This window comes from Pongo abelii, chromosome 15, assembly GCF_028885655.2.
Source record: "Pongo abelii isolate AG06213 chromosome 15, NHGRI_mPonAbe1-v2.0_pri, whole genome shotgun sequence".
Taxonomy (NCBI): Eukaryota; Metazoa; Chordata; class Mammalia; order Primates; family Hominidae; genus Pongo; species Pongo abelii.
In genome coordinates this window covers 24,605,274-24,616,206 of record NC_072000.2, presented here as the reverse complement: position 1 = coordinate 24,616,206, position 10,933 = coordinate 24,605,274, and positions in this window count along the sequence as shown.

Here is a 10,933-nt window from a genome sequence, read left to right as displayed (position 1 = left end):
ATATATTCTAGATTAAAGTCCTTTGCCATGTGATTTGCAAATATTTTCTCCCAGTCTATAACTTATCTTTTCATCTTAACAGAGCCTTTTGCAGAGCAAAAGTTTTTAATTTTTATGAAGTCCAGCCTGCCTTCCTTCCTCCCTCCCTCCCTTCCTCCCTCCCTCCCTCCCTCCCTTCCTTCCTTCTTCAGACGAAGTCTCACTCTTGTCCCCCAGGCTGGAGTGCAATGGCACGATCTCGGCTCACTGCAACCTCCGCCTCCTGGGTTCAAGCAATTCTCCTGCCTCAGCCTCCCAAGTAGCTGGGATTACAGGCGCCTGCCACCATGCCCAGCTAATTTTTGTATTTTAAGTAGAGACTGTGTTTCACCATGTTGGCCAGGCTGGTCTTGAACTCCTGACCCCAGGTGATCCACCCACCTCAGCCTCCCAAAGTGCTGGGATTACAGGCATGAGCCACCACGCCCGGCCTATTTTATTTTATTTTTTTTGAGGCGGAGTCTCACTCTGTTGCCCAGGCTGGAGTGCAGTGGCACGATCTCGGCTCACTGCAAGCTCCGCCTCCCGGATTCACACCATTCTCCTGCCTCAGCCTCCCAAGTAGCTGGGACTACAGGTGCCTGCCACCACGCCCGGCTAATTTTGTGTGTGTGTGTGTGTGTGTGTGTATTTTTAGTAGAGATGGGGTTTCACTGTGTTCGCCAGGATGGTCTCACTCTCCTGACCTCGTGATCCACCTGCCTCGGCCTCCCAAAGTGCGGCTATTACAGGCGTGAGCCACCGTGCCTGGCCTCCATATGAATTTTAGAATAAGCTTGTCTATTTCTAAAAATATTGATTAGGTTGTAAACTAACAGCCCCACAGGTTCATCTTGCCCGCTGCCTAGACGGAGCCGATTTATCAAGATGGGAATTGCAATAGAGAAAGAGTAATTCACACTGGAGTTTTATTACTCATCAGTCTCCCTGAGAATTTGGGGATTGAAGTTTTTAAGGATAATTTGGTGGGTAGGGAGAAAGTGAGTCTGAGTTCAGACAGGGAGTTCTGATTGGCCAGAGATGAAATAATAGGGAGTCAAAGCTATCCATCCTCTTGTGCTGAGTCAGTTCCTGGGTAGGGGCCACAAAACCAAATGAGCCAGTTTATTGATCTGGGTGGTATCAGCTGATTCACTGAGTACAGGATTTGCAAAATATTTCAAGTACTTATCTTAGGTTTTATAATAGTGTTGTTATCCACTGGATCAACTTGGGAAGAGTCAGAATCTTGTAGCCTCTAGCTGCGTGAATCCTAAACCATAATTTCTGATCTTTTGGCTAATTTGTTGGTCCTGCAAAGGCAGTCTAGTCCTCAGGCAAGAAGGGGGTTTGTTTTGGGAAAGGGCTGTTATTATCTTTGTTTCAAACTATAGACTGTACATTAAGTTCCTCCCAAAGTTAGTTTGGCCTACTGTCAGGAATGAACAAGAGCAGCTTAGAGGTTAGAAGCAAGATGGAGGATAGGTCAGATCTCTTTCACTGTCTCATTTATAATTTTGCAATGATGGTTTCATTATAATAGGAAATATGTTAGATCTGTATATTAATTCGGGAGAATTGAACATGTTTGCCATGCTTAGTCCTCCAATCCATGAACATGGTATGTCCTTCCATTTATTTTGATCTTTGATTTATTTTATCATTGGTTTGTAGTTTTGAGCATACAGATCCTGTACAGGTTTTGTGAGATTTACACCTAAGTATTTAAGTATTTTTTTAACGATTGCAAATGATACTGTGTTTTAATTTCATCTTCTCCATGTTTATTACTGGTCTGTAGAAATATAATTCATTGAGACCAGCCTGAGCAACATGGTGAAACTCCGTCTCTACAAAGAATACAAAAATTAGCCAGATGTGGTGGCACATGCCTGTAGTTCCATCTACTTGGGAGGCTGAGGTGAAAGTCTCCTTTTAGTTTGGGATGCAGAAGTTGTAGTGAGCTGAGATCATACAACTGCACTTCAGCCTGGGCAACAGAGCAAGAACCTGTCTCAAAAAAAGAAAAGAAAAGAAATATAATTCATTTTTATATGTTGATCTTGTATCCCACAACCTTACTGAACTCTTTTACTAGTTTTACTGTTTCTTCTACCACTCTTTTTACTGGAGTACAGTGGCATGATCTTGGCTCACTGCAACCTTCAACTCCTGGGCTCAAGCAATTCACCTGCCTCAGCCTCCCAAGTAGCTGGGATTACAGGCATCCACCACCATGCCCAGCAAATTTTTGTATTTTTAGTAGAGATGGGGTTTCACCATGTTGGCCAGGCTGGTCTCGAACTCCTGACCTCAGGTGATCCACCCACCTCAGCCTCCCAAAGTGCTGGGATTACAGGCATGAGCCACTGTGCCCAGCCTTTTTTTTTTTTTCTTTCTTTCTAAGAGATGGAGTCTCCCTACATTGCCCAGGTTGGTCTCGAACGCCTGACCTCAGGTCATCTGCCCACCTCGGCCTCCCAAAGTGCTAGGATTAGAGGCATGAACCACCGTGCCCGGCCCTGTTTGTTTTATAATAGCATCCTAATGAGTGTGAAGTGGTATCTCAATGTGGCTTTGATTTGCATTTACCTAATTATTTATGATGTTGAGCATCTTTTCATGTGCTTATTGACCATTTGTATATCTTCTTTGGTGTAATGTTTGTTAATTCAAGTTCTTTGCCCATTTCAAAATCAGGTTGTTTGTTTTAATGTTGTTGAATTGTAGCAGTTATTTATATAGTCTGGATAGCAATTTCTTATGAGATATGTGACTTGCAAATATTTTTTCCCATTTTGTGGATTGCATTTTCAATCTGTGGGTAGTATTTTACAGTGTTTTTGAGGGTATCTCTTTTTATAGTTGTTTTGAGTGGTTGCTCTAGGTGTTACCTTATACATACAAAATGGATTACAGTATACTACTATCGTTTTACCATGTCAAGTGAAATGTAGAAAATTTACCTTATTTACATACCTTACCCTCCCCATTCATAATACAATTGTATTAAATATTTCCTCTACCTATTAGAGAACCTCATTAAATAATTTTATGATTTTTGCTTCTACTGTTAGCGGTGGCAGAGATCTGAGTTACCGCAAGGTACCGGCAGCCTATCTGTATGGGTCCATGGCAAGTTCCAGAGCAGGGATGGAAGTTTATTTTAAAAGGCCTTAGAATAGGAAAGAAAGGAAGGTGCGCTTGGAAAAAAAAAAAAAAAGCAGGCACATGAAGTTTAATAGAAAAGGTCAAATGCCCTGTTTAACCATGATCCTAGGACTTTTGTAAGTTTGCCTCTTTCCCATGATTCTTCCCGTAGGGTGGGCTTTCCGCATGCCCAGTGCTTTCCTTACCCTTTGGAATCGAGCCTGTTCAGTGTGTTTAGGGAGTTACATGCATGCCCAATCTGAGGCTTTCTTCCTTTTTCTGGTGGAGCGTCCCTAGAAAATCATACTTCACCATTTTTGTCTCTTAACATCCATGCCCAGGAAATTGCTTCTCTCTGGAACCTGCATTCAATTAACAGGTGTGGACCATCAGGAAATGGCCTGTCCTTGGCCCTGCCACAGTATCATTTTTAGAGAGGCAATGTGATAATTGCCAAGCCATCGCCAGACATTTCTAATGGGTGCAGGGAGAGCCCTCTCCTGCGCCACTCATGCCTGACTACCTGTAACACTACCGTCAAACGTAATCTTTTTAAAAATCAAGAAGAGAATTTTGTTGTTGTTGTTAACCATGTTTTTACCCTTTCCATTGTTCTTTTCTCATTACTGCTATTTAAAGATTCCTTCTTTTATCATTTTCCATCTGTTTCGAAAACTTCCTTTGGCCATTTTAAAGGATAGATTGGCTGGCAAAAGTTCTTAATTTTCCTTTATTTGAAAATGTCTTGGCCAGATGCAGTGGCTCACACTTGTAATCCCAGCACTTAGGGAAGCTGAGGTGAGCAGATCCCTTGAGCCCAGGAGTTCAAGACCAGCCTGGGCAACATGGTGAGACCCTGTACAAAATTAGCTGGATATGATGGCACACGCCTGTAGTACCAGGTACTCATGAGGCTGAAGTGGGAGGATCAATTAAGCCTGGGAGGACAAAGCTGCAGTGAGCTGTGATTGTACCACTTCACTCCAGCCTGGACAACAGATTGAGACCCTGCAAAAAAAAAAAAAAGAAAAGAAAATGAAAGAGAAGAAAGAAGAAGAAGAGAAGAAGGAAGGAAGGAGAAAGAGAAAGAAAAAGAAGAGAAGAAGGAAGGAAGGCGAAAGAAAGAAAGGAAAGAAGAAAGCCAGAAAGAAAAGGAAGAAAGGAGAAAGAAAAAGGAAAAAAAAGAAAAGAAAGAGAGAAAGAGAAAATGTGTGTAACTGAATTTCCATCCTGAAGGATATTTTATGCACATAAAATGTTGGGTTGACTATTCTCTCGGCACTTGAAAACTGTGCCACTTCCTTCTGGCCTCTATGATTTCTCATGACATTTGAATTGTTGTTCCCCTCTGCTTCGAGTTGGTATTTGAATTTAAAAAATAATAAAATTAAATAAAAAGAAAAATAAATGGATTGTTGACCCCTTATAGGTAATGCACCTTTGGCTGATTTCAAGATGCTTTCTTTCTCCTTAGTTTTCAAAAGTTTGATTATGATGTCCTTGTTGTGGATTTCTTTGGGTTCATCTGTCAAGAGTTTCCTCAGCTTCTTGAATCTACGTTTACGTCTGTTGCCAAATTTGGGGAACATCCAGTCATTATTTTTTTGAAATTTGTTCATCCCCACTCTCCTTCTCTTTTCTAAGACTCTGGTCACACAAATGCTAGATCTCTTTTGTTATTTTCCCACGGTACCTAAGGCTCAGTTCTTTTTTTTTTTTTTTTTTTCTCTTCCTGTTGTCCATGTAGGGTAATTTCTACTGTTCTGTCTTTATATTTACAGGTCCTTTCTTCTGTTATCTCCATTCTATTTTTTTTTTTTTTTTTTTGAGACCAAGTCTCACTCTGTTCCCCAGGCTAGAGTACAGTGGCATCATCTTGGCTCACTGCAACCTCCGCCTCCCAGGTTCAAGTGATTCTCCTGCCTCCGCCTCCAGAGTAGCTGGGATTACAGGTGTGCGCCACCACACCCAGCTAATTTTTTGTATTTTTAATAGAGACGGTGTTTCACCATGTTGGCTAGGCTGGTCTCAAACTCCTGACCTCAGGTGATCTGCCTGCCTCAGCTTCCCAAAGTGCTGGGATTACAGGCATGAGCCACCGCTCCCAGCTGCAGCTCTCCATTCTATTTTTTAGCCATCCAATTCGTTTTCAATTTCAGTTATTGTGTTTTCAAATTTTAAAATTTCCATTTGGTTCTTATGTCTTCTATTTCTTTGCATAGATTTTCTATTCTTTCATTTGTTGTATGCATATTTATAATTGCTCATTGAAGCATTTTTATTATGTCTACATTAAAATCTTTGTCAGATAATTACGAGATTTGTGTCATCTTGGTGTTGGCATCTGTTGCTGTTACGGGATCCTTGGGGTGTCAATTTTCTGGCCTGAAACCTCTGGCCAGTGGTGCCTTTGCCTGAGTTTTGCTCAGTCCTGCTGGGCTCATTCTGCCCACTTGGATTTGCAGGCTGCACTCAGCTCACACTACCAGCATGGATCCCACATCTGCCAAGGGTGAGTCAGGCATGGAGTGGTGAGGGGTGTGTGAGCAAGCATGGGGTCCAGCCACTGCTGCAGTCAGACATGCTAGCTGCTGCAGTGGGGCTGGCAGCTCCAGGTGCTGGTAAGGGCCCTGGCTCTCTGCGAGACTGTGGCTGGACCAGGCGCGCTGCAAGCAGCTTCCCTGGCTAGCACCAGGAAATGCAGTGGTGTCTGGAAGCTTGGAGACGCCAGGCACTGCAGGACCCCAAAGAGGGAGTCACAGTCCTGGCTTGGGGAGCTCCCAGGTCTGGGCTCCCTGAGGAGTCACAGCTCTTCTCTCCTTCTCTTCACCTGCAACGTGGCAAGCAAGGGGCATGTTTCAGCCCTGTTTGTGTTATAGCTCTTTTAGCTCCACCATTCGGTGGGTCCCGAGTTCTTGTCCTGTGACCAGGAAGAATGGGGTATGCAGACAAGTGGAGGGTGAACAAGATGAAGAGGAGCTTTATTGAGCAATAGACAACTTACCGGAGACCCACAGCGGGGTCTGCAGCCAGGGTGTCCCAAGAGTGTTCAGCTCCTAGTAGAAAGGAGGCACTAAAGTGGGTTTCTCCTCTCTGCAAGCAGGTCTTCCAGTCCTCTTCCCAGCTCTCAGTAGAGAGGAGGACTTGGAGTGGGTAGCTCCTCTCTGCAGCTGGTTGTCCTGTCCTCTGCTCAGCTCTGGCTGAACCCAGGGCTTTTATGGGTTCATAAAAGCCCTTAGAGGGGAGGAAGTGTGCACTATTGGTCCATGGGCAGCCATGGGTGACTGGGAAAAGGTACCATAAGTTCCCACTCCATGGGTCTGGCAGCCCAGCCCCCAGTCCTCCTTGGCCTGAAGGTGGGGTCTCACCAGGGACCCACCCCCTTCCACCCAGGAATCTGTCTGCCTCCTGCTGTCATTTATGGTATCCTCCCAGACTTTGCCCTGAGATGGGAAGGGGGAACAGCAGGGAGAAGCCAGGCAGTGAGAGCAGGCGCTTCCAAGCCTGCGAAGGCAGGGGGGCATTCCCGGGCCCCCAAGAGTTCAGGGATGTCTGAGTCTCCAGCCAGGGTTTGGGTGGCGGCAGCTGCGTGTCGGGCTGGGGGGAGGGGGGACAGGACTCCTGCCTGCTCTTCTGAGTGGGAGGCCCAGGTCTGCAGCTGCAGTTTTGGTGGCTGCAGCTGTGCCGTGGAGGACAGGGATCCTGCCTGCTCCCAGCCCCGAAAGAGCGCAGGGAGGCTCGGATCTTCAGCCACAACTTGTGCAGCTGCAGCTCCGCCCAAGATGGCGGGGCTCCTGTTTCCTCCACGAAGTGGGAGGCCCGGTCTGCAGCCACAGTTTGGGTAGCCGCAGCGGCACCCAGGGACCTCCTGCCCCAACTCAGAAGGGGCGGGGCTCCCGCTTGTTCCCTCCGGCTCCACTAAGCATGTAGCCCCAGGTGCCTCCCTGCTGCAGCTGGTGTGATGGTAGTGGCAGGCCATCTGGAGCAGCCGCTGCCATCATTGCCTCATTCAAATTGAGGTTTTTCTGGGTTCTTGGTATGACAAGTGATTTTTTTTTTATTATATCTTGGACAACATACTGGTATTATTTTATGATTTTCTGGATCTTATTGAAATTTTATATTGTAGCAGGCCTCCACTGACACCTTGCTAGTGGAGGAAGGAAGGGGACACCATCTTGGTTTTTTCTTTTTTTCTTTTTTTTTTTTTTTGAGACAGAGTCTTGCTCTGTTGCACAGGCTGGAGTGCAGTGGCACGATCTTGCTTCACTGCAACCTCCACCTCCCTGGTTCAAGAGATTCTCTTGCCTCAGCCTTGCGAGTAGCTGGGATTACAGATGCCCACCACCACACCTGGCTAATTTTTGAAGTTTTAGTAGAGATGGGGTTTCACCATGTTGGCCAGACTGGTCTTGAAATCCTGACCTCAGGTGATCCATCCGCCTCAGCCTCCCAAAGCGCTGGGATTACAGGAATGAGCCACCATGCGGGGCCTGGACACCATCTTGTTACCACTGGGTGGAGGTGGAAGTCCATGCTCCTCCCTGAGCCTCTGCTGACATGAGGAAAGGTGCCTCATTTTTGCTGGGTAGGGGTAGAGATTTAGACACCCGATTCAGCCTCCATTGCTACCACCGGTATAGGGAGGAGGGCACTGTTGCTGCCAGGCAGGGGTGGAAATCTAGACACCCAGCTCAGCTTCTGTGGACACTGTAGGAAGGGAGAATGGTGTTTCATTATTGCTAGGTGAGGTGGAAGTATAGGCTCCTCATTCAGCTCTGACTGCAGTTTTTGCCATGAAGTTTGGCTGGAGTAGTGTAAATGTTGTCAAAAGATTTTCTGTCCTACTAGGCCACCCATTTTCCAGTTCTTTGGCTGGAGAAAGAATTGGGGTTTGGGGGACAGTTTTATCTACCGTATAATAATCAGCTGGCAATTTTAAAAAACAAGCTGCTGGGATTTTAAGTGGGATTGTATAAGCAAAATGGAATAAATCTTTAGAATTCTGATTCTTCCAATATATGAAAATGTTATAACCCTCCATTTGTTTAGGTCTTTAATTGTTTTAATATTATTTACTCACTTTTAGCATACAGATCTTGCACATCTTTCATTAGAATTAATTTATTTCAGATACTGATGTAAATGCTATAATTTAAGATAACTTATTTTCCAATTATTTATTTTTTAACAATAATTTATTTTTATGTGTTGATTTTGTATTCAGGTCCTGCTAAATTTATTTGTTAATTCTGTAGATTCATTTTGAGGTTTTTTTATTTTTTTATTTTTATTTATTTATTCTTTTGAGACGAAGTCTCCCTCTGTTGTCAGGCTGGAGTGCAGTGGCCCTATCTCGTCTCACTGCAACCTCCGCCTCCTGGGTTCAAGCGAATCTCCTGCCTCAGCCTCCTGAGTAGCTGAGACTACAGGGACCCACCATCACACCCAGCTAATTTTTGTATTTTTAGTAGAGACGGGGGTCTCACTGTGTTGGCCAGGCTGGTCTCGAACTCCTGACCTCATGATCCACCCGCCTCGGCCTCCCAAAGTGCTGGGATTACAGGCATGAGCCACCGCGCCTGGCCTCATTTTGAGTTTTTTATGTTGTCTGTGAATAATGAAAATTTTTTCTTCTTTTCCAGTACTCACATACTTATTCCTTATTGCCTCATTGTACATTGTTTAATATAAATTGTCCAGTTTAATGTTGAATCAAAATAGTGACAGAGGATAAACTCATTTTATTCCATATCTCAGGGGGAAAGCTTTTTTTTTTTTTTTTTTTTTTTGAGACGTGGTCTTGCTCTGAAGCCCAGGCTGGAGTGCAGTGGCGCAATCTCGGCTCACTGCAACCTCCGCCTCCTGGGTTCAAGCGATTCTCCCGCCTCAGCCTCCTGAGTAGCTGGGACTACAGGCGCCCACTACCACACCTGGTATTTTTTTTTTTTTTTTTTTTTTTTTTTTGAGACGGAGTCTTGCTCTGTCGCCCAGGCTGGAGCGGGATCTCGGCTCACCGCAAGCTCCGCCTCCCGGGTTCACGCCATTCTCCTGCCTCAGCCTCCCGAGCAGCTGGGACTACAGGCGCCTGCCACCGCGCCCGGCTAGTTTTTTGTATTTTTAGTAGAGACGGAGTTTCACCGTGTTAGCCAGGATGGTCTCGATCTGCTGACCTCATGATCCTCCTGCCTCGGCCTCCCAAAGTGCTGGGATTACAGGCGTGAGCTACCACGCCCGGCCAGTGGGAAAGCTTTAAATATTTGGCAATAAATATTTTGTTTGCTATGCTTTTTTATGGTAATCTTTTCTCAGATTAATTAAGGAAATACTCTTTCATCACTCCTTAAAAAGGTTTCTAAAAAAGTTTTTATTTATTTTGTTTCTATTGCTGCTGAACAAATTCATAGCAAAGATTTTTTTTAAAAATCCTGAATGGGTATAGCATTCTATCAAATGCTTATTCTCCATCAATTGTGACAACTGCATTTTTATCCTTTAATTTAAATGTTAAATCAACTTTATATTTTTGGAATAAACTCAGCATCATATAACATTTACCCTTTTATAGATTGCTGGATTTGTCTTGCTAATATTTTATTTAGAATTTTTGTGTCTATGTTTATGAGAGCAATTGACCTATAGGTTTCTTTCCTTTTAATGTTCTTTTCCAGGTTTTGGTATCAAGGTTATGCTGGCCTCTTAGTATGAATTGGGCAGTATTTTCTCTTTTTCTAATCCCTGGAAGATTTTGTGTAATATAAATATTATTTATTCTTTAAATGTTTGGGAATTTTTACTTTTTTTCTTTTAATTTTTCTTTCATGACACAGACTTCAGGGGGTCCTAAGAACATGTTCCCCTGGATTTTTTTTTTTTTTTGAGATGGAGTTTCACTCTTTCGCCCAGGCTGGAGTGGAGTGGTGCAATCTCAGCTCATTGCAGCCTCCTCCTGCTGGGTTCAAGCGATTCTCCTACCTCAGCCTCCCGAGTAGCTGGGATTAAAGGCGCCCACCATCATGACAGGCTAATTTTTCTATTTTTAGTAGAGAAGAGGTTTTGCCACATTGGCCAGTCTGATCTTGAACTCCTGACCTCAGGTGATCCACCCACCTTGGCCTCCCAAAGTGCTAGGATTACAGGTGTGAGCCACTGGGCCCAGCCCTCCCCTGGAAATTTTAGTGATAAACCTACCAGGACCTAGAGGTTTTTTGTAAGATTTTTTTTTTTTTAAACAGATCTCACTCTGTTGTGCAGGCTGGAATGCAGTGGTGCAATCTTGGCTTACTGCAGCCTCTACCTTCTGGGCTCAGGTGGTCCTTCCACCTCAGCCTCCTAAGTAGCTGGGGCTCCAAGTGAACGCCACCATGCCTTGCTCATTTTTTGATTTTTTGTAGAGATGAGGTCTTACTGCATTGCCCAGCCTGGTCTCAAACTCCTGGGCTCAAGCAATCCTACTGCCTTGGCCTCCCAAAGTGCTGGGATTACAGGTGTGAACAACTTTGCCTGGCCTGTAAGGAACTTTTAGATAAAGGATTGAAATCTTTATTAGGTATAGGATTATTCAAATTATCAGTTTATTTGTCTGTTTTGGTAAGTTATGTTTTTCAAGAATTTTTAAATATTTTAATTAAATTCTAAACTTGACATAATGTTGATAGTGTTTTTATCTTTATAATCTTTGTAGCATCTTATGGCCATTGTGATTGATTGATTTATTTAACAGTGAAGAATTGTGATTTAATTTTGACTCAGGCTATACAGTAGT